We start from the raw sequence: 27,563 nt of genomic DNA on the forward strand, positions 1-27,563 counted from the left end.
GTAGTCCATGTGAGGAAACAGGAGGCACTTCTGACTGGTTTTAATGGATCTGTTCCCTCGTTTTGAAGAAATTGGCTATGAAAATGTTCATGAGAAGCGATGCCCACTCAGCACCTCTCTGCCTCCACCCCTGTGGAAAGCTACATTCTGCTGATACCAATCCATCCATTCTGGGTGCTTGGCATTGCTGTCCTTGCAGCTTACAGAAAGCTATACCGCGTAATTTGGGACATTGTGGCAGTTTCTATGGCAGCAAGTTGCTTGACCTGGGCTTGGGACTTTGCTCCAGGGAGGTGCATAAGTAGGGAGAGAGCAGAGTTCCTATTGACACTGTGCATAAATCTTGGCAATATTTGTGAAATGAATGCTAGCAGAAAGAGAACAGCTATGTATTTACAGTGACGTAAAGGTGAAAACCCTTCAGTCCCATCAGTGCAATTACACCAGTGGATGCAAAAGAATAGTCAGGCTTAGAGGAAAAATGTTTTTGCATTTCCAGGACTGACTTAATGTGAAAGGCCCTAACGGAGGGTCAGTATTACCCTGCCTTGATAAAATGGTGAGCAGAGATGTCAAGCTTATCAGCCCTTCCCTCCCACAAATATGCAGGATGGATGTGGGTTCTCAGAGAGTATATTCCCCTAAGATCAATAACCCGGTTAAGGCTAATTACCACACACTCTCACTCTAAATTAAAAAGGACCTTAGTAACTGAAAGCAGTCTATGATTAAGTAGCTCTGAAGATTAACTGTGATAAGAGTGGTATGATCCTTCCAGCTTTCCTCAGTGCTGCCTATTTGTCACTCTCTGTGTTGCCGACATGGACCTTGGAACTCTGTTGCAATAGGTTTGCAAAGTGGCTTAGCAATCATTTATTAGCTGGGAGTAGATGGGGCAAGGAATGTTTTGGAGCACCGTCAAAGCTCTGTTCCAGGGAAAATGGGCCGTACATCCAAACCATCATCTCTGGGGCTCTGGCGAGGCCTGTGAGCACGCTGACACTCTCCCCTCAGCATCTACCTTGTACCTACTACCGCAGCTCTCACACATGCCATGATCCCAGGGCAGCCTTACGAGATTTTTATCCAACCCAGGTTTCATATGAATTTAGTACAACTGATGGCATCAGGTGGCTCCTGCTTTATCCACCAAGCAGGGACAGGACATAGCCTCAGTGACAGCCCTGCCTACCTTTGCCCTGTGGTTCTGCCGCACGTGGGCTGTTTCTCTTCCCTTCTCACGTGGTTCTGCCGCAGATGGGCTGTTTCTCTTCCCTTCTCACGTTTAGGGCAAATGGAAGGGCCCATGGAGAAGTAGGGCTGATGGATCTCAGAAGGGTTTCTGTGCCATCACCGCAGTGGGGGAGATAAAGGCCTAAGAGCTCCTGGGTCACAGCAAACGTCCAGAAAAAGCAACATATTCTCTCTGTCCATGGGTAGTAGTGGATGCTTACGAATGAATGCAAGAAACCAGAAAAGTATAGAAAGAAAATTCCCTGCCAAAGCCCTCTCCCCTCTTTTCAGTAATTGGCAGTTTTAAGGAGTCCCAGATTGGAGCTTGAATCCACTTCACTGTGTTTAATAAGCCCTTGATGTACTTTTCTTCCATGAATTTGTCTAATTGCTTTTTGAATCCATTTATACTTTGGGCAGTGAGCTCTACAGTTTGATTATGCTTTGTGTGAAGAAAAGGTCTTTCTTTTATTTGTTCAAATGTATTGCTTGATCATTTTGTTTGGTGCCTCCTATTTCTGTCTTATGAGAAACAGTGCGTAATTGTTGGCAGTCACCTCCTCTATGCTATTTATGATTTTATATAACCATAACTACACCCTCACTCATTTATTTTCCAAGTTTACGAGTCCTAGCCCTTTGATTTCTCTGCGTACAGAGACTGCTCCATATTCCTCTGATCAGACTTACCCGCCTTCTCTGTTACCCCTCTATTTCTACAGAATATTTTTCTGAGACAACACAACCTGGACTATTAGGAAGTGAGCCATTTATATACTGGTATAATGTTTTTTCTTTTGTTCTCTATTTCTTTCCTAATTATTGCTAACATACTCCATACGGTTCTTTGACCTCTGCTGAGCATTGAACTGACTTTTTCAAAGACATTCATAGTGACTCCCAAGATGTCTTTCCTGAGAGACACCAGCTAATTTGGAACCGGTTGCTCTCTCTTTACAACTAAAGTTGATTTTCCTCATATGCATCACTTTACATTTATCAACACAGAAAATCCTCTCTGGTCTGGGAGATTTGTTCCCATTCCCTTTATAAAAAAAAAAAAATTGTTCTAAAATTTATTCTACTCACGTTTCAAATTGGGAATGCTTCAGATTCACCCTCTTTAGACTACTGATCTCCTCCCTAGCAAACTCTGATGCAAAGAGTTAATTAGGGTTTTCCACTATAGCCTTTTCTTCCTTAACCTCTCTTATGCCCTGATCATGCACTGCCAGTGTCGAATCTCTGACAAGTTTCTCGTTTCTGGTGTGGTTGAATTGTTCCTTCAATTGCCTTTAGGGAGTTGTTTCGGAAAATCTTTTTTGCCCTGCCATGAGGTGAATTTTATATTGAACTTAGCAAAGTTTATTCTTTTCTAATTCTCTTTTTTGGGCATGATTTCTCCTTTGCAGTGGATGTCTTCTACTTTAAATATCTTCTCTAAATCTGCTGCTGAACCAAACTTGGCTCTTTTTCCCTGTATTTGCTCCTTTCACTTTTTTTTTATGCTATAAATTTTAGGTAGCATCTAATATGATTTTTACAGTAATTTCATGTTACAGGAGAAGTTTTTACCTTTTTAGCTCTTACGTTTGATTTTCTCCCTCATTTTTATGAAGTTTCTTTTCTGAAGATAAATACTACTGGAGTGAAGGTTTTCTTTGTTTACTTCTCAGTCCTACAAGCGTGTTTTTTTGAATTATATCATGTTCGTTATTGCAGAGTGATTCCTAAATCCAGTGCTATGCACTGGTTAGGACTGGATCAGTTTTTGCTTATCCCCTTTTAGGATCTTGAAACTGTGTTCAACCTTTCCATAATCATCGGGCTAGATATGTAGATATGTATTAATGGGTATTGTCTGCCTGGGACATGATTTCTTCTCAGGAGAAGAGAGTTCATATGTTAAATAACTGGGTTAGAATATAAGCAATCTGAGACCTCCTTTGGGGCATTTTGTATTTTTTATAACTTTTCTTTGTTTATTTGTTATTATCCATTCACCCTAAGTTTCCGGAAGCAGATATGGGTATTGCATATCCCCATTTTATGTTCCTGCCACAATTCACGTGGAATAGGCGAGATTTTCAGAGGGTTAAGGCTCAGCTTTTGCTGAAAATAGATGTGGTAGCAGTTAGCTTTTTTAAGATACTCAAAAAATCACTGACCACTTCTGAACGTGTGTAGTTGCATTGTCCATGTTTTTCTTTTCTGCTTTCCTGTAGAATTTCCTGCAACTCTGCTTCTCTATAAATGGTATTTAAAAAAATCCCCAAATATACAAGGCTTATGTCATCTATACCAGCTTTTCCTAAATGTTGCTCTGCTACATTTAGGAAAAGAGCTCTGTTGCTCTGTTGGCTCTGCTATCTGAAGCAATAAATAATGTTTAGAACATCCAGGCCTATAAATCAGTAAGAGAATACCTTGAACCCAGTAGCAAATTATCACAGGCAAACTTACAAATCTGTAGAGACTTACATATTTTATTTGCACTCAAAATCAAATGTTTAACATGTGGGCCCTGTACATGGCGGGGGATCAGCTGGAAAGCAGAACCTTTCTCCATAGCCCTTTAATAAATCCATTCCTTTATTTTTAGTAGCAACCTTAACTGCCAACAGTTATCTATCATGTCCGGCCTGTCTGGTCGTCTTCACTGTCATATCAGAGCACTCATATTAAATAATATTCTGGCATCATGTTTTTGCAAAAGGATTTTGATAAGCACTAAAGGGAGAGTCTGATAGCGCTGCCATGAAACTCCTATAAGGAGAGCTGAATTTCCCCGTTATAAAAAGAAATTAGCTTTGCCAGCACGTTCCCAGGAACAGCTGCTCGCGATGGCTCTTCCAGCCCTAGATTGGCGTAGCATTCAGCAAAAACTCCTTCCCTCTACACTGCAGAGCTACCTGCTATTCAAGTGATCAGTCTTTATGCATGCACCTAGCAGCACTGTCTACTGCTGTATTCCTGCTATCTCCTTCTGTGTACAGAGTGGGAATGAGGAAAAATTGTGGGATATTTCGTGCTTTTGACAAATGAGGATGGGAGTCAGATGGCTGAGCTCATTCCCACTCTTGCCTCAAGCAGGTTTGAACCTCCATCTCTGGCGTCGAGTCTAGTGTATCGTCTGCTACCCTTTGCTACCTACTTGAAGATCAGAACTGCTAAAGAAAGGATCTGCGTTGAGTGTCAAGGAAAAGAGGAGATTTCAAGGCAACTTAATATTTGCAAAGCTTAAAGGGATACTGTGTTCTTGGAAGTTAAAAAAGAAGCATTAAAATTCACGTAAAAATTAAAGGCAAGGAAATTCTGCCAGGGTTTTTAAAAACATGAGTTTATTTAAAATGCAATTTATTTTAAACCGGTGTTCTAGAATTCTGTGCAAGAAACCTTACTTTTTGTAGTTGTCCCATAACCTTTCTCTAGGAAAACTTTCTTCCCAAACACCTACCGCTGACAGGCAGGCTTGTGGCTGATGCAGAAGGGCTTACAGCCCCTGAGACACCGCAAAATTCATTTGGTCCGTATTGTAGGCCCAAACATGTTGTTCATATAAATGCGTCAGGCCTTCTGAGTCTTTTCTCTGTCCCCATTTCTTTCCTGAAGTGTCAGAGATTCTGACACAATATGGGATGGTCAAGAAACAAAATGACTGGAAACACAGGCAAAAATAAATTAGGCTAATTTTGCCTACCCACTTACTGGTTCTAACCTGCCGAGGTGCTGGAGGAGCGTTCCCAAGCTGTGCCACCCATCCCTGGGCTCTGGAAAGCCAAGGGGAGTGATGTGCAGAACGACACAAAAATGTAATTGTTTTCAGTTTTCTCTTTTGAATTGAAACTTCACGAACAGGGTGCAGGGTGATCTGCAAGACAAATTGGTAGAGGTTTGGGGCCAAAGACAATCTGGGGTCTCTGCCACAGAAACACTGGAACCAGATAGACAGAGACATAAAAGTGCTCTGCATGCAGGTTGAAAACTAAGTACAATGTTTGTTATTCCGTCTATCTTATCCGGCAAGGTGCTGGGATATTAAGAGGTGGGAAAGCATTGTTTCTACTATTGATACAGCATGATTACTTTTTTCTTAGAATGTGTCTCTTTAGAGAAGGGAAATGTATAAAATTGACAAAGGCAATCTATCTATTCCCAGTAAAGGGCTGCAAAACTATGGGCTGCGGTCTAAAAGGCGGCATAGCAGGAATGCCATGGGATCAGCTCTAGCAGTGACTTATGATTTCCCTCTAGCTCAATTCTGACAGTAGTGAGTGAGTAGGACGGGAGGAAGGATGCAATGGCTAAGAAGAGGGAGCTGCAATTTATGCACAAATGCATTAATAATCAACAATTATGAGAAATGAAACAGAAAACTCACCTGACATTTTAAGGGGATTTTGGTAACATCTGATGTACTTAAGAAGTTTGCATGAATCTGACAAGGACTCTCAACAAATTCCTTTTCCTGTTTTAATGGGGGTTAAACAGATTTAAGCAAATCTTAGGGCAGATTTATTAAATATTACGCAGATTTTTACAAAGTCACTGGAGATTCAATAACAGTTATTTCTAAGTTAGCAAATCTTTTCCTGTTCTTGTTAGAGATCTTGGTAGATTAAACAAAGAGCCAGGTCTAGCAAACGTTGAAATTTAATATTTAGAGTCAGACTGAATAAACCATGGGCAGATTTTGCAATGACGTGTTTTGAGATTTAACAAATATTGTCTCATCTCAAGAAAATAAATGTTAAATAAGGATGAAGCTAATAAGGTTCAGCAAGACAAGAGCTCCATTTACAAATCTTTTATGTATTTAATAAATACATTTATTAAATGAAGTGCAGTGCTCATTGAGATTGTATCGATGTAAGAAATTCATCTCCGGTATGACTTAGTCAGACTAATTCCCCATTTATTAAATGTTCTTGAGATTTAGAGAGTCCACATCAGGCTTAATGTGCATCTGGTAGGCTCTGAAAACATTCATAAGAAATGGCAGCCAGCGAATGAATGGCAGGCTTGGGGTTAGGAAGTATCTTCATCTTTTTTGGTTAAGCTTCGCCCCAGGAGAGTGGCATCTGAAGAAAGGAAGAGAAAGTCATTTTGAAATGAAGATGCTTCTAATACTAATGCTGTGTGGGAGGGGAGCCTGTGGGGTAGAGATGGTCAGGGAGGAAAGGGGAGCTCATATCCAGAACTGGGAGGAAAGGTGAAACGGATTGGGCTAGTGGTAGCAGTAAGCTTTTACAGACTTGTCTCACTGGGACAGACACTAGTGAGTATCTAGGATACTCAATATTCAGCATATTCAGTGTCAGGGAAAAGGAATATCCTCGAGACTGCTGACCACTTAGCCACAGTGCAGGTGGAATAGCAAACATCTGCTAGTCATTTATCTTTCCCTTGCTCTACCTGTGAATACATGGGGCAACTTCTGTTCTTGGTCGGCTCAGTTTTTGGCCTTCTTGCTGAGACCAACATAGAGACAACAGGTTGTTCTGATCATTTTACAGTGTGGATAGCCGGCCCCTGGGAGCTGGAGCGAGGCTCTTGGATCATGCTCGGGGCAACTGGAGAGCTGCCGGACAGTCTCAGTGCTCAGCTGCCGTTGATCTGGAGCGTGTCATGCTAAGCGATGCTCCCTGAAGAACGTGCATGAATTACAGCTTCAGTCCCACTGATGGCCCCAAGTATGGTTTGGTGACTCAAAATTGATGCTGCCTGATGTCACTGTGCCCTGCCTGATGGCGTTGCAGCAGCATGCTCCACTATTCCCAGAGCGTGTGCTGCCCCTACTGCATGCAGTGCCCTCAGAGGTTAGCTATGAGAACACATTAATGATTTGATAGGCCCGGGGCAAGTGCATTTGACTTATTCTCACATTTAACAAATGTACTTTAGAGTAAAATTTTTAGCGATGATGTTTGCTAACTGAAAACCTTGAATCCCGCTCAACATAGGTATTTTAAAAGATAGTGTAAATTAAATATGAAAGGGAACTAACACTACAAAATACATCAGTTGCTGTCAGCTCCCTGCACTAGGACATTCTGGCTTTCTTGAAGGCTAGAGGGGATGATTTCATAGCTTAGCAGTGGCATTATCCTTTCTACAATTGGCTTTTATCAGTGGAACAATACAGCGAGTTCTGATCTGGGGAAAAGTTGATTCTAGGATCAACAGGAAGCCATGTGATTCTTGCTAGTAAATTCCGATATACGTGTGTATGTATGGGTGTGTGTAGGTATAGATCAGACTTCTCTAGTTATGGAAATCTGAGAGTGTTTGCCGATCTCCTACTGAAAAAGTCAGACAGACACGTACTACTTTGCTGTGAACTCCCAGCTTTGAGTTGTGAGTTTGACTGTACCTCCCTCTGAAGAGATATCAATCCACCTTTTACACTAACTCTGTTGGAGCATGCTTTGGGATCAGTGGATAGTTGGGGTTAATGTTAGTGGGCTGAAGCTGTCTCTTCTCTGGCTGTGCCCCAGTGCTGATCCAGAATCTAGCAGCAGTCATCTCTCATTGGCTGTCTTACCAAAAAGCATGACTGGCTTACTTTCTGCCCTTTTGATGGCAGGGCTCCATTTCACCCGGATTCCCCTTACCTGTGCCCGTATGACGTATCAGCATATGTGCAGCAGTCTTACCACATCCCAGTCTCATACAGTGCCCATCTTGCAGTAGAGGTGCTGTTCCTGAGAATTTCACAAGAGGGTGTTTCTGGCAGAGCACGTCTAATGCTTGCTGCCCACAGCCCATCCTGAGAGTCTCCAACCATCTCTTAATACAGGGGGAAAAAGCAAGGCGGGGTGGGGGTGGGGGGGGTCCAGCAGGAATGCAAACTATACAAACAGGTCTATTTGCTGCTGTCTGCTTCTGTTCCAGAGCAGATCAGCTAAAAAGATTCTCCAACAGCAGAAAAAATCTCTCTCAGAGGAGATAATAATCTTAATTGAAATCAGAAAACCTTCAAGTATTGTTGTGCGTACAGTAATAGCACAGCATTTAGAATCACAATAGGATTAATAATTGGGACCATCGTTCTGCCACTTGTGTTGTTTTGTTTGGGGCAGGGGGATGAGTTGTGCTGTGGTTGGCAGTCTCAGGGATAGCTCTGGAGCATGCCAGCCTGTGCCTCCCCTGGGACCCTCACCGAAGGTAAAGGTAGGATGGCATCTGGTTTGCCATTCACTGGAGGAGATCACATTGTAACCCTTGGCAGGATGGAAATAAAGCTATTTAACATTCTGCCACTCCGCACAGGAAGAAAAGAAAAAGTGCAAGAGAGCTGAGCTGAGATTCAGCTCACACCAGCCTTTGCAGGAACAATTATAAAATGCAAATACTATGGACACTTCCTTAACAAAGCAAATTTATCCATTACCTGCCTCTGTTCTTTTACCAACCATCTATTTAAATAGCAAATTCTCTATTTCCTTTTATTGCTTTTTTTCCTATGCTCTGTGAAGTTCACATAAGTTGTCCATCAGATTCTTCACTGCAGCACCATGCCAAAGTAAGCTGACTCCCAAATGCTTACTGTGTCACCTCAGTTAACTATGATAATATTGCTGGGCATCTCCTTTTGTTGAAGAGCCTTTTACAGCATGACGGTTTATGGCAGGCGAGAAGTAACTCCTCAGTTTAGAGAGGAAACGAAGCGAAAGCCACGCTTTGTGCCAGAGCTGCTCCCACATACTAAGTGCTCCCACACTCAGTCAAGGACCAAACAAGATGTGCTAAAGAAAAAATTGTTGCTCAATATGGCCACTTTTGTTTCAAAGCCAACCTTGCCCTGGACCTCTGTCAGCTTTCTCTGTAGCATCACCTACTGATGATCGCTTCTCTCTTTGCCAGGCTCCAGAGGCAGCTTGGTCCCAGCCACTTCAGAGCCTGAGATAATAAAAAAGCTCAGGTTACCAAGATGCCAAGCAAACATTGAAACACAGGCAACAGCCCTGAATACTGGGGGAAAAAAAACAGTATTCAGCTGAAAGAAACGTCCCCTTACAAACTCGAACGGCCGTTTTCTTCTCTCTGTTACATCTGCTTGAATTGCCACAGCACGGACAGGCTTGACACTCAGACCCTCCTGCTATAAAAGCAGGGACTCCCTTTACTGAGCCGAAGGAGCTGGTTCTTTCACTGTTTTCAGGAAAAACAACTATGCCAGGCGGTTATGCAGCAGGTGTCAGCAGTGACGCGTAAAAGCAGACAAGTGCGTCTCAGTTTTCCCTGCCTGCTGGACCCTCTCTTACTCTGCCATTTACATGATATGCAAATTACCAGAGTATTTTGCTGCCTTCAACAGGATTTTGAAAATAGATTATCCAAAATTAAGGTCACTTTTTCTCCCTTTCTGATTAGCATTGAGCTGTTTCCATATCTCAGGGGTAGGAAATAAAATTCAAATGAGGTTCAACGTTTATTAGGAAATTTTCTTTAAAATGCTGTTAGGTTCCTGCTTCTAAGATCTATTTCCTTGCAGCGATCAGTTTTAAGAGTATCTGTTTAATTCAGGTGACAGGCCCAGTGGAGTGAGACATGGGTAAATCTGAAGCTTAAAGTTAGAATAAGAGAGAAATTGAATGGAGTTGGGCTTTATACCCTGCCTTTCACACTGGGCACATTGTTATTCACATTTATCATCATCTATAAAAGATGCAAGAAGAAGAGGAAAAAAGCAGGAAATGAAATGCCAAAAAATAACTGTCTTTAAATGAAGAGCAGCTGAAGAAAGCCAGAGAATTCAAACTTAAAAGGACACCATGAGATAAGGCCATGAATGCTGGATTTGTTAAAGGGAGAAGGAGGTGGAATGCATGAACTGAGATGTGGGAATTTACAAAACTGTACACAGTGAGAACGCAGCTAACTCCTACCTCACTTAATCTGCAGACCCAATTATCTTCACCCATCAAAAAGTCTTCCACAACAAGCAAAAAACCCCAGAAAACAAACCGCCGTGACATTCCCTCCCCAGTTTTTTGCCAATGTTTAATAGCAGAGTGCTCTGCTGAGATTTCACAGCACTAGCAATCCATTGCTTTTAACTCAATAAGCCACAGTACTTTTATGAGTATGCTAACTAGCACTGTAAATAATTGAAAATAAGTGATACTTGTTAAAATAAATGAACAAAGTGTATTTTGCAATGCAGGATCTTTTATTTTTTTATTGTGTTTGATTGCTAATTTGCAGAATTCTGCATTCCAGAATACATCTCTTAGTCATTAGTGAAACTTGTTCTGATCTGCTTCATGAATAGAAATGACTGCATGGTTTGGATATCAATAAAAATAGGGGATTGCATGGCTATGGAATACATCAGTTAAAGAAGGGGAAGGAACAGGAGTTATTGTAGTTGTTTAGACTAGGCGTTTATCCTAATTGCTTCTCATCCTGAAACTGGAGTGCCTTGCAGGTGAAAGCAGCAGGAGAAAGAGAGGTTTCAGAAAACTTCAAGAAGCCTGAGATATTTCTTCTGCCTAGGGTACAAATTCAGTTTAGACTCAGACCTGTGTTTTTTTTTTCTTGGTGGTGAGGGTGGAATAGGACAGCCATACCATAAGTGGTTTTTTTCTGAAGAAAGAAGAGTTTTGAAGGATATGAAAGGTTGAACTGTTCCTTCCTTATGTGAGTGAACACCAGCATCACTGTCCTATCTCAGGAAAGCCCAGGGTGATGTGAACGGTCTCACAATCTAGGCTGGTTGAAGAGTTACAAACAATATCAATTGAATCAAACAATTTTCCTGGGAACCCGTTGACAGCTGCACTACCAGCCGCTCAGGAGCCTGAACAATACTTCAACATCCTGATCCAGCAGGACACTGTACAAGCAAGCAGCATGCTACCATCAGCAGCTCCTCTTTGGGGTAAAAGACCTGGATATATGGACTTACTTGCTGAACAATGGCACTTTTTCTGTTCCTGCATTTATACACGGTATATAAACCTTTGCTACTCACTTTGAAAGTATTCATGTCCTTTTCTGCTTTAAAAACTGCCTGTTAATTTAGGGCTTTATCCAGCACGGCTGATATCAAACAGAAACATCCCCTTGCCAATAGAATGATGGACATCACCCTTGGAAGGGACCTCAGCAGATCAGCTGATCCATTTACCTATCCCGAGGCAGAACAAACTGTCCTCATGTCATCCCTGTCAGAGGTTTGTCCCATTTAAAGACCATCACAGACAGGGACTCTGCCACGTCCCTCATGCTTTGCTCTCTTCAGCACTTGAAAGCTTTTCCCGGTATCTATTCTGAGACTCTCTTGCTGCAATTTATTCCTATTTCTACTTATTCTACTGACTCTGAAAGTGGAGGACAGATTATACCCTTTCTAAGTAGCTTTCTTATGTTATTCAAAACTTAAGTTCCCCACTGAATTTTCTCTTCTCTTAGTTGAATGATCCCAGGTTGTTCAATCTTTGCTTGCAGGTCATATTTTCAAGACATTTGATCTTCCTGCTTTCCTTTACTCTCTCTCCAATTGCTCTGCTCGTCTCTTGAAGTGTGCATTAAAACCTTATGCCAGTTGCCTGGGAAAGCCTATGATACACCAGGTTTTGTTGCTACTTAAAAGAGAGCAAAGCTATATCTCCTGGCTTAAAATTTCTCTTACAAGCTTCCACATTTCAGGCAAGCACGTACAATGAAACAGTCACTACAGCACTCTGTCTGGCCAGCTTCAATTGCTCTCTCTTCAGTTAGAATAAGTATTGGCTGCGCTCAGTCAAGCCAAATTTCCAAGTAGCTTGAGCAGAAGATGTTATTAAGGACTCCAAAATTCGATTCTGGATCCAAGATCACATGAATGATCTCAAGGTGCACCAGAAAAGTCTATTATCTAAACTCTCATCTCCATTTTTTAACAAGTGGCTTTTGCAAAGTTTGATGCCTAGAGTGTGTCAAAGACTTTTTTCTCTGTGTATGAATTTCTCTGAGCTATGTGGAAAGGAAGGGGGGGGGGGGGGGAGGAACCAAACGTCCATATAAAACTTCTTCCCCATAGCAAGAATTCAAAATTCTATTTGCAGACAGGATCTAAAAGGTTAAATGTGCCAGTGGAGCTGCCACTGTCACCCCCCAGCATCCCCTCAAAACAGCTCATTTTTTCAACAAAGCTAATTATCTGAAAATGACAGGAAATGATTAGTCATGTTAATTAAAAATAATTTTCTTTCCCACTCTTAAAAGGTCAGATCGTCAGCTGTATGGAAAATTGAGCCTTCATGCACTTTCATTTGATTTCCTATTCAAAGTCTAATTAGTTACAATTTGTTGTTAAAAGCGATCATTCTTTTGATAAAGCCAACATTTTTTATCCTCTCCCTAGTCATTATCAAGTTGATACTATTATTATTATTATTATTACTGTAATATACACGTATGCATTTTCAGCATGGCTAGCCCAGAAAATAATGAACAAAAGTTCACCCAGACAGGTGTATTTTGAGGCTGTTTCTGTGCACACTGCCTCCCACAGAAGCAGAAGCACTGATCCTGTGCCAAGCATGGCCACTGCATGCCCAGCTGGGACTAACGCGTGGAGGCCGGGAGAAGATGAACCGCAGCTTGGGTACAGCTCACATTAGCAATCACTGAGTACTGGCCTTCAGGCAGAGGTTTGTAGCTTGAGCTAGCTGCAGAGAAGCTTTGGATAGTTCAACGACTGGGAGAAATCAGGCCCTTTTGGATACAATCTCCCTGCTGTAAACTTCTGGAGAAGTCAGAAAGTGAAGATGATACTGTGGAACAGAGTCCATCTGCCAGAAAGCTAACTAGGGAGAACGGAGAGAAAATACGGTTCCCGTTCTGGTCCCTGCTCGGTTTGCTCTGCTTCACCTTTGACAAAGAATGTCTTTGAACAGTATTGGGTAGAGTTCAGCCCATTTTTTGGGGCCACTGCCCGGCATCTGCCTGCTGCCATGACACGGCACTTCCAACTTCTTCTGTTATCTGTCAGTGCCTTGTCTGGGGACTAGAGCTGCATGGCTTCGCTGGCACATTTGCTCAGTCAGCAGGGTTCAAAGTGCATCATCTGCAGGCAGCTTGCTAGTCATTAGATCTTCTTATTCCTCTAGCACTAGTAATCTCACCGGCCGGTGCCAGTGCTGGTTATTTTAGCTAAGCGGTGCAGAGGGCTCAGCCTTCAGGCCAGGAAAATTGGCAGTCCCGTCCCTCTCCCAGCTGGATGATTATTACTAACGATTGTCGTGCCTAAGGACACCAAACCGGGACCCCCCACTTGTGTCATCATGCTACAGCTGTACAGGCATGTGAAAAATACTTTTATATTATGGACACAGAGGGAAAGCATATAACCAGGATGGATCTGGTAAATGAATGAGGGAAGAGAGGGAAAGAGCAAAGAATTGCAGTCATCTCTAACTAACAAGAACTAACAAGAACTTAAACAACACACAACACTCATACCAAAGCCTCAGGCAGAGGGCATCCTTATGATTACTTCCACAAAAGGTTTGGAAATACCATTGGGGCTGTCCCTCGCTACTGCATTTCAAAGTTCTTGAGTCCAGACCCAAGGCATAGATAAAGCGGCAGAGGAGAACAGTGAGAAAAGATTCCTTTTGATCAGGTAGGCAGCTCAGGAAGGCACCAGGGGACATCCTGGGCAGACCAAGAGGTTCTTCCATTTACTCATTCAACCTGCAGGTGACCCCTCCTGGCACTGGGTGAGCTATGTGACTCCTTTGGCTCCTACTTCCAAGACACAGGATCAGGCTATCACTGTGGTTTCTGTTACAAAGACAGGTAGCCAGTCCAGTGGAAAAGGCATACTCTTCTTTCTTCCATGCAGACTCTTCTTGAGTTCACTCTTGGTTTTTTTTTTTTTTTTGGCAGCTTTTCTTTTCCATTCCTTTCAAGGGAAGTAAGCCACACAACTGACAATGTATACATTGAAAATAACATGCTGAAAATGAGCACTCACAATTTGTGTATATACAAGCTCTTCATGAGAGAGGCAACACTGATAGGAGTGCACAACTGTAGCAGTCTGTTGTAAAACATAGAGACACTGTATGCTTAGCATGGAGATAGGCTGTGATAGTGATAAATATCATGTTTCTGGACGCCCCAGAATGGGAGAAGTGATTAAATTAAAGATTTCCAGTCTCAGCTTGGCTCGTACTGGAATCAGTGCTCTATCCCCTTCCAGTTACCCTTAGGCAGCTCACTGCCAAAGGAAATTGCTTTTTCTTTAATGAGAATTTGTGCTTACACATTTCCTCCCACCTCCTGTGGGTATGGCAAACCTGGGGAACAAAGAGAAGTGTTATTACTGAAAATAACAGCTTAGAAGAGTTTCAGACTAACTCCCAGTGTCTTAATAGAGCCCGTCAACATGGAAAGACCATTGAGTAGTACCAGTCAAATGAGAAACCACTTAGCAGCGCAGCAGTATGGCAGATTAAAATGCCTCTTGCAGAATATAAAGGTCAGTGAGGCAGTAAACTCCTTAAAGGGGAAGACAACACATTTCACGCATGAAGGACTTGGCCTGAAAAGATATGTATCAGCCATGTGAGTCAATAATTCCTTCTAAAGGGGCGTTTGGGGACTGAACAACATGTGAAGGTAATGGCAGCTTTGTGGGCAGCTGCAGGCTCCCCAGCTGGGATGAAATTCCTTGGAGATAGTTAGGCCCGTTTGTCAGTGCCCTGCTGCAACACCTGCTGCCAAGGCCTGAAAGAGCAGCTCATGCCATGAGAGACCAACCAACCCTGCCCCGCTCTCATTTCCACTGCCATCTGCCACCTGGATGTAACCACCTAATGGGATTGCTCGTCAAACAGGCACACAACTATGCGTGTGCTTGCTAACAGCCGTCCTAAGGGCTTTTAAGCTGCACTTGTCAACCCAATGTAGGAAGGAATCTCTGCAGCCAGCAAGTGGCAATAGCCTCTTCACACTGTACAAGTCCTCCGCGCTCAGCTAATTGGAGTGTTGTCGAGCTCACCTCAGTCCAAAGACCTCCCCCTCCTGCACGTTGCTGCTACCTTTCTGTTCTATTCAGTTGGCAAAAAATAATGGCAAAAAAACACAACAGGAGCATTAAGGAGTAAGGAGTTCTGATCTTGTGCCAGGCAGCAGTAGCATGTGGATGAGTCCACCAAAGAGTGGAGGAACTTGCTGAGCAGATCTGATGTACTCACAAATAAAATCACTGAGGCAGAGGGGTTGCGAGTATTTCATAGAGCTGAATTTTCCTCTCCTTTGTGACCCAAGAGTCCAGAGCGATGTTACTGGTGAACAGAGCAAGCCAGAGCAGAATCTGGCCTCATGCCTCTGTTTTCCAGCTCTGCTTCCTATGCATATTATTGATAATGATAATAATAATAATATCCAGCTCTTAAAGCTTTTTCAGATAAAGCTAATGTCTCTGAACCTGCTGCCAGCAGGAGATCTGGAACAGCTTGCTACGAGAAAATGCTGATTCTGAAAATCTGAATGTTTCAGGGGACAGTATCAATTACATCTCACTATTTTATATAACATTTTGCTTGGGTAAGGTTGAAGCACTTTTTTTCAGCCTCATCATGTTGACTTTCATGTTAATTATATTACACACTAATAAATGTTGCAGTGAGGCAATTTGCAATAGCAGTTTGGGGAAAAGAGACTTTATTTCATGAAAAATTTCAAAATGCCATGGTCCTGCTTCAGCCTTTTCTGAAATTTCTCTGGAGCGGGAATAATAGAAAACGTAAGATTCAGGGAGCTCTAGCTGGAAGCCAGCAGCTTAATGAAGACAGTGATGTTGCCAATGAACTTGTCTATTCAAGAGACCTAAGGAAAAAAAGAGGCTAAAGCTTATGTGGGATACGAGGATTCCTAAGGACATCTGCATCTGTGTCTTTCAGCAGCCTGGCTCAAGGTTTCTCAACAGCTTGGACAGGACTGAGTGCTGCCACCCCCAAGGTGCGGCGCTCTGCCATTCCTGCTGTCAAGAGTGGAGAGGTGGTAGCGTGCCCAGGAGTGATGCTCAGAGCAATAGTCTGCATCTCCTCCACCGTGGGACATCAGTTGTAAGAGCTTCTGGGAGCCGTGGTGTTACGGATGCCAACAGGAATGTGTAACAGATAACAAACTTCAGCACTTGGATGATGAAAATAGCCTGCAGTCTCCATTCAACGTTGCACTCAACATGAGCATATCTGAGATCAGATCTTGCCTTACCTTGATCTCTGCGACAGGTTTTGTGGCACTAAGAACTCAGTGAAAACCATAAAACTAAAACATATGAAATGTTGTTGCCTGCCCCTATCAAGTCTTTGATTTGGTTGTTAAACCACGTGGGGCCTGCACACTCACTGTAAGTACATTAGGGAGACAAAACAAAACGTCTCGAGGAAATGATACATGGGCAAAAGGCTTCTGACTTTTCTAATCACGCATGCTCTATTTGAAGGGTTTGCTGAGGATCTTGTTTATAATCCTGCTGCAAATAAAGCACTCAGAAATAAAAGCTGTTTGGTCCTTTCAAGCTAACAGCCCTTTGTTTGCAGCACATTAATGGAACAATTTTTAAATAATGACTTATTTTTTTTTTCTCTTGAAAGATGCTTTTGCAGTCGGAAGCTGGTTCTTTATTTTCCCAGTCTGCACTCTGATTCATTAGTACTAGTTGCATCCAACTTGTAGAGGTTTATTTGTTCAGCTAGAAATGGGACATTAACATTTTAAGAGAATGATGCATAGCTTTTAGAGATAATATTCTCTTTGCCCTATTCTGCTGATGTTCTCTTAGGAACTGCAGCATGCCACATTCTCTCCTTCTAAAAAGATGAGTTTATTATAAACATTTTATCACTCAGGGCATGATTCTCTCTCTGTCTCTCTCTCCCTCTCTCTCTCTGTGCCTTTCTCTCTCTTTTTTTAAGCTTTTTTCTAATAAAAACACTCAAAATTTTGTGTATGTATTTGCCACACAGAGTAGTTAGTTGGAGGCTGGCAGTATTACTCAGAGTCAGGAAAAAGTCAAGCAGATCATGAGTGTTATTCATCTCACCCCAGGAGCCTTGTCAGTGCCTTTCTAAAGTAAGGCCAGGGTGTCTCCACCACTTCTGCCAGTGCACCTCCATCATGGCCTGGAGCAATCACTGACGGCCAAGGCTGGTTTTCCATAGCCTGAGTGACAGCAGGAGTGACTGAGTGTCTTTTTCTCCCATTGACTTTCCAAGGATTTTAGACACCTGAGTAGGAGTTAAGTATCTAAATGACTCAGATACTGATCCATTGAGGGATGCATGAAGTCTTGCATTTAATACTGCATGCAAAATCTTGCACTGAAAGGGTGTTAAGGCTGTAAAATCAAGTGCTTACAAATTAAGCCATGCCACAGTTACAATTTCCCACTCAGCCTGATTTTAGTCCACTGGAAATACAAGCACTGTGGTACACCACATGCTTGCATATGGTCTTTTCCAATGCTGTAACTTGGCTAAATATGGGTAAGTAAGCTATAGGGAAAACTTTGTATTTTTGATGCAGGATGTTCTCCTTATCAGATTATCACATCCCTGCCCCTGCTCCAAAGTATGTGGACTGTAGAATGTTTCCATGAGATGGTGGCTAGAATTTCTTAACGTCAATCAAACAAAGAATTTTTGCTGCATCAGATACATGTAAATGGCTGAATTATGAGGGAAATAACAGACAAAAAAAGTCCGAAAAAGGAAAACTCACCTGGCATGAAAACAGGTATCTAAACAGTTTGCGTTAAGCCGTGTCATAAGCCTATACCATGTGCAACCATTGCACTACCTAATTGTGCCTTTGTGGCCTAAATATTCACCAGAATGTAACAATTTCTGGCTCCTTTAGTCCTCTCACAGGAAAACATTTTCACTTTTCTTCCAGCTACAGCCCAGACAGTACTCAGACACCAGAAATCTGCAGGCAGTGGCAAGCATTCGTCTCCTTCCCTCCCTCTGTGCTGTGATCGTACTAAACCAAGGCTAGCTGCATAGTCCAAGATGTTTGTTTCTGTCCTCCAGTCTCACCCCCAAATCCTTGGTTACATCTGCCAGGGTTAGTTTTTCCAGCACGCTACAGCATCCGTTACTGGGCATTGCAAAAGGAGGAGCAGGGGGCTGTGGGCGAGTGGTCAGAGCTGGTAAAACCTGAGGCACTTTAGGTCCAAGAATTGAGCCTGGGGTTACTGGGGTTGAGAGACGGGAGCTCCTCTCCCAGGGCTGCCAGCATGAATTTGCACATTGCTGAGCAAACCCCACAGTGCTAAGGGCATATTTCCCTTAGCACTGAGGTCATGGGTTGGTATCTACCCACCTTTGTAATCTGCTGGAAAAAATGGTGCTGTATTTGCCAGCATAACAGCCATGCATATTGACTCTGTTCTGTAGCTGCATGCACTTCATGGCCAGAAGAAGTCACAACTGACCATATTTTACAGTAAAAGCATACAAGTGCTGCGCTCTAAGTTTAAGAGCTAACTGGGATAGGAGGAGGAACATGGCATCATTTATGTGAGTAAATGTAGTATTTAAATGCATGTTTATTTGGAGTGGTTCAACAGTAAACTAAATTGAATACACCAGCTACCTGGCATCAAAGAGACACTGAAGGTACAGGGAGATCAGATTTATCAGACTGGACAGATCCAAGCAGACTAAGGAGAATAAAAATGAGTTTCCCATGAATTTCCTGCCTTTTATCAGCTTGTGCCATGCATAGTCCTAGCATTAAGTGAATCTACATTTGTATCTGTTACCATCTATTTGGATGACCAAGACTAGCAATTAATAATAATAGCAACAGAAATAATGTTGCTTTCTGAGCTGAAAAATATCTGACACTGATTAAACTGCAAATCTAAATAACTGATATTAATTACATGAAGTTTTTAACAATAATCTACACAAAAGAACTCTGAAATTTGAAGATTAGAAACCAGAGATAATGCTTAACAGCTGCTCCAAAGGCATTATGCAGACACCTAGGTAATCTGAGACCCAAGGACTGTGATTCATAGACGTCTTCATCTTCCTTAACCCATGTTAAACGAGCATTTGCTGAAGTAAGATGTCCTGGCTGGCAAAAGAAGCATTACTTGGTCATTGGCACATTGAAAATAAAGCCCTCTCAACTTTCTGTCTTTGATCAAGGAAGTGTTCCTGGAAGATATATAGTAACAAGGTCTCATTTTATGATTCTGGACTCTCCTTTCTGCCCCCAGTTTGCAATCTCAGGGAAATGTGTACATGAACAAATGCTGCCCCAAAGAGATGTGACTCAGTAGTGAATCCAGATGCCACAGACACAGCTCAGATCTGAAAACCAGCTACAGCAAAAAAAAATAATATTTATCTTCCCTGGAAAGACAGTGACTTATGCTCAATCTGCAGCAGTGGCAACCTGGTGGAGAGATGTCAGACACCAGCTGAGCATCTGGGCCCTTATTGTATTTTAAATGATACACATTTATAACTGTAAAGCAGACCGACAGGCGATACTGTCTAACATCGCCATCACTAATAGCTCTAATACCTCATGTATCTACAGCCTGCTCCATCCTGTCCTACTTCAAAGCAATTCCAAGACAATGCACCCAGCTCTTCTTAGATAGATATAAATGAGATGTATAGAAAAGGTACCATTTCCTCCAACACAATCAAATGACACTGTGCCCGCTTCCAATCTGAGACAACAGCCACATAATTGTACCCCAAAGAGACAAATGCCATTGCAGAAATCTATCCGTTTTTTCTCTTGTTTCATTTTCAGTCATTGCTCTCACCTAAAAAAAAAAGAAAAAAGTTGAATGTTTCTTGTTAATGGTGGGGTCTTTTTAAGGAAAAAATTGTGAAGTGTGTAAATGTGCAGGTACAGGTTTACACAAATGCATCGTCTGTGAAACTTTCATAGTGAGGATGCTGTTCTACTTGAAGCCACTGTCAAGAACTCCCTGTGGTGGGCAAGTCCCCAGGTGCAGGTGACATTAGCACCTCTTTGCCACCTACATGCTAGGGCTGCCTTAATACTCCCAGTTTTAAAATCCCCACGGCAGGTTATAAAGGGAGATGTGCAGACTTTGGGCTTTCTGGTGCCAGTGGTTTGCCAGCATCCAGCTCAATATCTACTGGTGCTCCATAAAGCAATATACCAATGCATCCAACTATTTCTTTTCTCCTTGGGCTATGAGTGGTGGGACACTGCAATTGGCCTCCTCCTGGCAATGCAAACATCTAGAAATAAGGAAGGAGGAGACAGAAAGAGAAGTAGGGCTGAAGTAATAAGCACTGGGAACCTATGATGTGACATGTTTTGGCTCCTTCCAAACTTAATGTAGTTTTTATATATAGACATAAAAGAGCACATTTTCTGAGTCCCCCTCAGATAATTACCTGATAAACCCCCACTTTTGGAGTTGGTCCGAGCCATCCATTATAACGCTGCCATGAACTTTATTTCATACCACACCAGGGAAGAGAGAGAGCAGTTGGAGTGCTCAGACGTTACATGTAATAACTGGTCATAAAAATCAATGTAAAATTTAATGCAAAAGGTCTGTGGGCACCCAACCATTGGAATCCAGTGATAAGGCAGATGGAGAGCAGCACTATGCTTTCCAGCAAGTAGTATTTTTTCTTTATTGTTCCTGAAATATATGTAATCTTGTTTCTGTTTTGTCCATCCACATGCTAGTTAAATGTGCTGCAGCCACGGTATTTATGTCTCCGGGTGTTTTTTGGTTGCAGTTTCCTCCTGTACACAGGGAGTGTTACATATTCTTGATAGTTCACATTACAGGACCTGGGAGAGAAGAAACTTCTTCCCATTGTTTTCTGTGGTGCTCCCTGATTGATATGCAGCTAGTAGTCTTGCTGTGCCCTATTCTTCATAGAGGGACTTAGAACAAAGCCATCGTGAACCAAACGTGCCTGACCTAGACAGTCCTAAAGAGCAGAGGTTGCATTTACATGCAATCTCAGTGTCATGGGTATCACTCAGATGGTCCCCAGTGAAGGTCTGGGCTCACACGAATAATTCCATTTTAAATAACAGTTCTTGTCAGCCAGATGATCCTTCCCAACTCACTGGCTGCCTCACAGAAAGCAAGGGAGAAGGGAGGGAAATGGAGCCTTGGACACACTTGAAATATGTAAATAAATTAGAAAAGACTAAAGGGTCACTGACCTTTGCTTCCAGCCTCACATGAATGGGCAATAGGATGCAGAAGTCGCAGCAGAGGGAAATATCTTTTCAGTTTCTATTGTTTGGATGAAAAGGCACCAAAAGAAATTTAAATGGAAATAAATAACAGGATCGCTATGAGAAGAATGTTAACATGGCAAAGTAAAAATCTAGAAGTTAGATAGAATTTAAGTTACTTTTGGATCTTAATTCTGACTCCGTCAGAGTACATGATCATGTATGCTTTCTTCACAAAGATTCAGTGTTGGCTTTCTGTGAGCCCTCTTCCTGTTGAGCAGCAGTGCCTACTGCATTCAGAGTTTCTTTTCCATCCTTGTAACTCAGCGTGCAGCGAATGGGTACCTTCACTACAGTGTTCAGGCATTCACTGGCATCCTCCAGTCCCAGATAAATCCTCATTTTTCCTTCATCATGAGAAGGTTATAAACATTTTCATGGAAGGATTCATAGAAATATTTTTTCTTTTCATCTTTTTTTCAATATAAGCAACATAGATTGCTCATAGAAATGCAACTTTCAGACACCCCTCACACACACTCCAAAAATTCAGCCCTAAGCAGACACCTAACATGGAAAGGGTCAAGTTAAGCTGTCAACACAGAGCAAAGGTATAGGCAACTGGAACACGAGCCCTATAATAGAGAGCATGAGGTAACCCTGATTATACCTAACTTGTACAAAGTGATTGTGATGTTAAATATGTTATGTCTGCCTTCCTGCCTGTATTATTTCCAAAGAAACTAGTAACTGAGATACTTAAAGGCATGCCTCTTCGCCAAGCAGAGCTAACACTTGGGTGCGCACACACGCAGTGAAACTTTCACATAACTGTGACTTGGGGCAGTGGACAAGGACCATACACAGAGACCAAAGGGAAACCCCACACTGGCCTGGGCTTGGGTTAGCAGCCTGCACCAAATCCTGTGCTGCTGTGTATTTCCTTCTTGTGCTTCAAGGCCATATTGGCCTGACGGCCTGATGGCCTGATGTCCTTCACCTTCACAAGGTGAAGGACAGCGTCCCTTCCTCCTTCCCCTGCACAAAGGATAGTTTTTCACTGCTGTAAGCTTGTGCCTCCTCTTCTCTCCCATCCTTGTAGTGTGGTTTGCCCTTGTGTCTGGCTATGACAATGGGTAGGCAGTGGTTGCCTTCATTTTGCCGTGTGCACTGGATGCCAGGAGCGAGTGAGGATTGCATGTTTGCTGCAAGGCGTAGGAACGGCTGCTTTGCCCTGCCTCCCACCTAGACAAAAGCCACTTCACAATCCAAGAGATGCAAGCTTGGCTCACCCTCCTTCTGATCGTGTTTACACCAACAGAGAGCTGCAAAGTGCTCTTGGGGCAAACATGACTGAGTACCTTCCCCAGACCCAGTCTTCAGCAGAGGGAGAGCAGTTTTGCCCCATTAAAAGTGTTGCTCATGGACATCCTGACAGCAACAGCAGCCACGTACATGGGGATGTTTCATCTCCTGTGGGTATAACGCAAGGTGAAAGGCCATAGATCAGAGAATCTGATCTGTGCGGAAGGAACACACACTTTAGCATTCACTTAGGAAAATCTGCCCCACTGTTAGTGTGGTCCCAGCTGGACATGGGTGGAAAGAGGCTAATGAGCACCCTGCCCGTTTCTGCTGGGAAAGGAGGGCTCCCTCGTGGCAGTGGAGCGCCAAGGTCTGAGGACTCACAGGGAGAGCTCATCTGCTTTGTCCCCAGCAGCAGTGCTACATGCACACAAAGGCCAGGTGCCACCAACAAGGCATCCGGCGCCTTATCTCCTTATCCAAGAGATAAGGGCTAAGATTTGCAGAGCCTTCTGAATGACATGCAAAATTTGTCTTTTTGACTTAGCTTCTGCCCAACTCGTGTGTATGAACACTTCTCACATTAATTCCCACAGGAATGAAGAAAGGAGGAGGGCTATTGCTTGATTATATCTATCTAGGTGTTCAGACATTAAGAAATGAGGCTAGAGAGAGTTGGTGCTCTGATATACCTGTAAAGCCAAAGAAGTAGGAGTCCTGCTTTGGCAGTAATGCTAAGAATTACATTGCTCCTAACGAGTTTAACAATGGGCTTATTTCAAACATTGGTAACTTATAGAATGAGTCACTCTATTAGCTTCCTTTTAGACATACAGCTGCAGTTGTGTTGCGCATGAAGTGTATTAAGTCTAGGGCATTTTCTCTTAGTTCTGGGAGCTGCTATTGATTTTACCCTGATAGATACTTGGCTCCAGCACATGATGAAAAATCATTTAAAAAAGAAAGAGAAAAGAATTCTTAATTCCTCACATGTGTGATTCAAAGCGTTCCCTTTCGGATGTCACAGCAAAATTCCAAGAAAAAAATTGGCCAGAAGGATGGGGGTCATTGCAAAGAGAATGGAAAACATAGAAGCTGAAACAGGGGGTTGTGAAGCCATTTTACAGTGCAGCTGAAGTACTCCGGAGTATTTATTAAAGCAAACAATTATGCCATTCTGTACTGTTTAAGGTTATAGAATTTGTATTAGAAGAGTAATTGCCTCTGGATGAGCCTATGGCTTCATCTGCTGCTAAAAAAGAGAATATTTCCATAGGCTAATGACTTCTGTGTAAGGACTGGACTGCAGTGATTGAGAGAATGCAATAGGTGAATTTTCAGGAATAGTCAGAAAGTGATTAGGTAAAAGTCTGCCTCATACGGATATGTGAGTGTGAGATGCACAACAGTGTTGCTCTTGGATGCAACATGTGAGGGTGTGTCACATGGATGGAGTTGGAGATTAATGTAACACATGTATTTATTAAGGTCACAGTGTACACATGCATTAATGGAGAGCACCTTCCTGTCAGTGCAGATGACTGCCAGGCTTTACCCACAATATCTAAGCAAAGTCCTGCATGTTGGAGAATGTAGGCATCTGCCCTCCTTGGTACACCCTGCTGCTGCTGCTGCTGCTGCTCCTTTCAAGAAAAACAGTTCAGTAAGGTCTGCCCTGCTCTAATAATGTTTTGCATTCTGAGATAGGTTGAGGCCTCTTTGAAGATACCTCTGAAGTCACGAGGTCAGTTTATACCAGCCTCATTTGTCTGATGTAGGGTAGATTGATAAGCTCACAAAGACTCATTCCATCACCTGGAAATGTTTGGGACATGATAACATGGTTCCTCTTCATTGCTTCACAACTTACAACATGGAAGGAATTAGTTAAGGTGGCGGGAAGTCAGCTGTGTGCTATTAGAAAGTCAGTTAAAGGCAAGGATTTAGTGCAAATGCTATTGAAACTCCCTTCTAAGGTATTTCAAATGTGATTTAAAAACTTGAGAGATCCAGCGAAGCGCTGTCTAGCAAAATAAGCAAATAACATCCCAATTCACAGAAAGGTCAACCGAGTCACAAGGGAGCTGTCTGCTTTGCTAGTTATTACACAGTGAATTAGTAGCAGAGCTAGGGAAGTGAGTGGAGAGCAGCCTACGGCCTCGTTTGAGGCCTCTCTGGATGGAGCAGCAGAGGGAGGAAGAGAGGAGGAGGGAGAAGGAGCAGAGGGATGGTAAAGAAAGCAGAGTGCCTTCTCCCTTGCTAACTTGTGCTCGGCACTTGAGTGTGTTGCTAGGGGTCATGGCTTTCTCGAGAACACCTTGTGACAAGTACATCGGGGTCACTGCCTCAGAAGAGGCTGAAGTGATGAAAACTTGCTGGAGGGCTGCAGATACAGGGAAGTGCTGGGAAGGAAGCCAGCACCTTGGGCACTGGAAAGCTGGAAGCTTTCCAAGTGATGTGTACGGTAACAGCCAGCGGGTGTCCTTTTCACGGGCCTATTTGTCACACTAAACTAGATTATCAGAAAATAGAAGTCCAGCCTATATGTTTATAAATCCTCCCACATCCCAGTTCTAGGGCTCTGGATGTGATGTACAGGTAGCTGGCAATGACATTCCTGATTCATGAAAAACAAGTCTGTAATCATTCCCCATCCAGAATAGGGTGAATACGTGGGGGTTGAGCTCTCCTTGTGGGGGGAAGCTCTCCCTTATGTATCTGTTCCCCCCGCTGTCCTCCAAGCAGAGTTTATCTTGCTGGCTGTAGTGTTTCACGTATCTGAACTGTGAACCTCTAGAAGTCAGGATTGTTTATCTCTGTCACTGAGCCTTCCTCCCACTGCAGGCACTGCCACCAACATAGGCAAATTGTTGTTGTTATTATCAGTTATTGTTGTTAGCATTAAGATTAGCTAAACAGACTTCACAGAATATAATCATCTCAATTGATGCTGAATTTGAGGTTCCCAATGCTAAATCAGCATAGAAAGATGCAATTCAAATTTAGATTCTGCTTTTATTTGCACAGTGAAAACCTAGAATTGGGGTGGAAAGAGCCTAATCATTGTGGTAGTCTCGTGCTCTAGAGCTACTTCTACAAGACAAAGATCCTCAGCCAGGGATATCCCTGTGCCAGGCAGCTCTGGGGAGCACTCTAAGTGCCCATGGCAGAGACAACACAGCAAGGCCAAGCCATCATCCTGGTTGTGGCTTTGCTTCTCAGATAAAACTAGGACCCCAGAGTGGGAACTATTGGGAGAAAAATATAGGTACGGTCAGGAAACAACAGAAAAATTGGCATATGTCAGGGCAAAACACTGCTTGCTGCTGGGTGCTGGCTCCGCTCTTGCTCCTATATCTCACCAAGTGCCTCTTGCACCTGCTGAAAACTAACTAAAACTGTTAAATTTTGTGTGACATCCAACTTAGTTCTGCCAGACCTCTGCAAACAGGAAGTAACAGACTGAGTGTGAGCACAGGGACATTACATCTTGAGTAATGATGAACGTGATTCATTACTCTGCAACCACCAGAGTCACATGGGGATAAAAACTAGAGCAATGAATCAGGACCGGCATTTGCTGCGTATTTAGACTGCTGTCTGGTTGGCAAATAGCTCTGAAACCAGTCCCAGTCGTGTGTAAGTAGCTTCATTACTCTTAAGTACTATATTTACTGAATAATTTGGACCGATCATTTTCAGGTTCGTTAGTCCCAATTGTTCACTTTTCATAGGGTTTGATTGGTTTCTCAAACCACATGGTTTTAGGTTTTCTCCAAAACTGAGAGTAATGAATAGAAAGGTGCTAATAACAAACAACGTACCTTCTGGAAAGTTGGTTGGTTTGTTTGTTCTTTTTTAATGGAATAATGACCAGAACAAAAGCTCATTAAGCTCTAGGGGTTTGGGAACATTGGATGTGCTGGAGCTGTCTGAGTATTTGGGAAAAGCAAAGCCGAAAACCAGAGTTAAACTGAAGATAATTTGTTCTCTCAGGACTACTTCAAATTATATTTAGCAATCCTGAACCTTGTCCCTCAGCTGCACTTGAGCTAAACATGAGTGCAAATGACACCTGAGGCAGTGCCCTTGTCATCTAGGCTAGGGGAGGTGCTTCAGGATAGCTGCATCTTCACGGCTCACATCTGTACTGCGGGGACTGTGGCTGGCAGAAGCAGGGGAATGGCCGGGGCCACTCTAAACCCATGCGACTCAGGCTTCAGAAGCAGTCACTGGTCTCCTTGTTGCACCAACCTGTGTTTCAAAACTAGCCAAGAACAAAACCATGCCATGACTGGCAATTTTATGAAGTTAAAGCCTCCATTCTCTCAATTTCTCCAGCTAGCTCCTTAGAGGATCAGTCACCCAACCTGATTCTTTGTTTACTCCTCTCTCCTTTCTCCTCCTCACCCTTTTGCATCACTCATTTCCTGCTCTCTGCTGGGACTGTTCTTCCATTCTATTTTTGTTTTAGGTCCAGCACCTAGATGATAAAAAAATGGCATGCAATAAATAAGTGCTTTACCCAGAGGCTAGAGGATAGTTAAAGTTTAAATGAAAACAATTTATAATAAAAAGCTCCAAATCTATTGCCATTTAGCAAAAAGTTGAAACAAATGATCCCCATAAATCATGCTAAGATTTATTAAAGATTTTCAAGCCACATGTATTGCTTAATTGCAGAACAATAATACGCAAGTAAAATGCTGATGATTACTTTTCAACAAATATTCTTGAATGTAGCACCAGACTTCCTGGGGGTAGTTTCCATTGCCTGTGTAGTACTGTACCACACAGAAGGAGATAAAAAT

Source organism: Struthio camelus, chromosome 12 (genome assembly GCF_040807025.1).
Source record: "Struthio camelus isolate bStrCam1 chromosome 12, bStrCam1.hap1, whole genome shotgun sequence".
NCBI classification, from domain to species: Eukaryota; Metazoa; Chordata; class Aves; order Struthioniformes; family Struthionidae; genus Struthio; species Struthio camelus.